Below are 2,500 nucleotides of genomic sequence, written 5' to 3' on the forward strand. Positions count from 1 at the left end.
TCTCCATTCGAAGGAAAGAGTTCCTCTCTCAGTTTCATTTGACCCTTATTTGTGTCAAGACCCCCCCCCCCCCCCCGCCCCTCTCGCCGTGAAACCACCTGCGCGGCCGACACGGTGCATGGCCGCGATAGTGCGAGTTACTACGCTCGCCATTACGGTCTCATTCATGACGCCAGTAATTGTGCGACCGCCAGATGTGCGCCGACGAGGCACACAATTTGCCTGCGTGGGCCCTGGCAAGAGGAGGGAAGAATTTGCCATGTGGATCAGAAATTAGTACACAGGAATCTACTTGGAACATGCTACGTTGAATAAAAGGGAGTGGAACGTTGTAAGAAGAAACAGTAACTCCTCCTTAGCGTGGCCAAAGTTAATCTAATTCCGTTATGGACGAACTGTGTGGTGTAGCTTTGTGAGATATTACCGTCTTACCAACCAATAACAAATCTTTAACAATATGTGTGTCCCATATCACGCAGAATAGTTCCTTTTCAGCGCATTCAATTTACTATGTAGTGTCTTCTCTGGAGTGCATGAAATTTGCAACGTGCAAGAGCTGCCCAGACAATTCAAACCAAAAAGCAGAAGTTATGTGATACTTGTTCGCAGATACAACTATACAGTGTGTGTGTGTGTGTGTGTGTGTGTGTGTGTGTGTGTGTGTGTGTGTGTGTGTGTGTGTGTGTGCGCGCGCGCAATACTGTTTTTTCTCCATCCAATTCTGCCACCCATGAACAGAAAGCCATTTGAAACTGATTAGCTTCCCAGTTGAACAGATTTTCCGTAGTATCTGGGTGACGGCGGCGTCGCGCCTGTCCCAGACCGGCGCTCCCTTTGTCCCAGTGGCTCGTTATGTAATCAAGTCCTCGCTCGTGCAGTCCCCGGGTCCTCGATGCTCCATTCACTTTCCGCAGTCAGCGAGGGACTAATTCGAGTTTCCTTACCAACCGACTTTGCTGTATTTGATCAAGATCTCGCCGCTGCTGGGCTGGCTTAATTACCACAGCAACTGGCCTCGGGGAGCCGCACTGCGCCAGAGGAGCAACGGGAAACCTGACCGACTCTTGCCAGGAGACGGTCTGTTGTATGCTGGCGACCCTTCTTCCTTACATAGCTTACCCCCCCCCCCCCCCTTGGCCTTCAACAGCATAACCTTCTTCCGTTCGCGATAAAGACACGCTGCCCTTCCCGTGTTCAAATAAACTCGTTCCAGCTTCTTAAGATTCTTATACTTTTGGAACGACTCACCACAGGAACTGCTTGAGAAAAACAAGTGACAATATTGATTAAAATTAAATGCAGCGAAATATAAACTAATAATACAATTGTTCACAAAACCTAAAGTTCCGTATTATACAATCGTTAATTCATAGACTGATTCCAATAAAATCAGCAGGATATTTTGAAATCCACAGACCGCTGTTGGAAGATCGACTGGCAACAATCAATTATAGTAGTTCTGATGAACAAATAAGAAATAAATGAACACAATTATGATTCACAGAGGGTAAAATAGCCACTGTGAAAAGACGGAAGTAAAGGCAAATGTTTCACGAACATTAGAAAAGCAATCCTTTTAAAGATGGAACTATTCCACGGATTTGTTAATTGCAGGTGCACATACATTTTCCAAGCAACGAATCAGTTCTGTTTGCTTAGACCGACGTGCCATAATTCCAGTTTAAGTAATAACAAGCCTGAGGCCTCGAACAACCTGCCTTACAAAGGCCTATTGGCATGAAAAGACCGGCTTTCCAATTCGTCGGAAATTCTAAGCATTTAGAAAACGTTATAACCATTTCAAACAGAGTTTAGCACTATTCACCAAGTTGGCAACTCCTTGGAGAGCGGAGGCAACTTGCATTAAATAGCTCGACCGGAACCAATCCTTGCGTCACCAAGCACCAAGAAATAGAAAATAGTGGAGTTTACCCTTTATGTCCCACTTCCACCATCACATTAACCCCCTTCCGCCTTCCCCGGCTGCGACCACTTCCGGAGCTACAGGCTTGACACGTATATACTATTGCTGCCGTCCCCACACAGCCACAGAAATAATTTGCTCAATAACGTTGTTTCTGGATGTGCAAAGCACAGGGTAGTTATTACAACTTAGTTCTTTAAACTGCGAGAGAAACGTTAGAAAGGGCCGGCTATTTCTCAATTCGAATCGACTTGTCTCTCGTAGCGAGAGAGTCGTGCGTATTGCAATATTTCAAGGCCAATGGGACACGGACAAAGCAATACCGGGAAACGTATCAGAAAACAGCTCACACAATACGAACAACATTTCATCCACAAACATGGTGGGAATCATAACAAGCTGCATGCGGATGTGGAGGCAGCAAGAAGCAAGGACTGAGGTACACAGTAATGACAAGAGTGGCGGTGCCGGCGGCGACGTCCACGCTCGTCTGCCCGCTGGCCCAGTTGTAGTTACTCCAGCGGAACACACGTGGAGAAGCGTCCTCCTCCCCAGCTACATCATCGCGCAACTTTC

At 46.8% G+C, this 2,500-nt stretch overlaps 1 long non-coding RNA gene across 1 annotated transcript in view; it reads left to right on the plus strand.

The window, feature by feature from the left end:
• The first annotated feature begins 2,375 nt into the window (after positions 1 to 2,375).
• Positions 2,376 to 2,500, plus strand: part of LOC125029710 — a 62,960-nt gene continuing 62,835 nt past the window's right edge. Inside the window, exon 1 of the long non-coding RNA XR_007115217.1 lies at positions 2,376 to 2,500. This exon is cut by the window's right edge and continues 6 nt beyond it. This is a non-coding gene — a long non-coding RNA (uncharacterized LOC125029710).

Source organism: Penaeus chinensis, chromosome 2, assembly GCF_019202785.1.
Source record: "Penaeus chinensis breed Huanghai No. 1 chromosome 2, ASM1920278v2, whole genome shotgun sequence".
Lineage (NCBI taxonomy): Eukaryota > Metazoa > Arthropoda > Malacostraca > Decapoda > Penaeidae > Penaeus > Penaeus chinensis.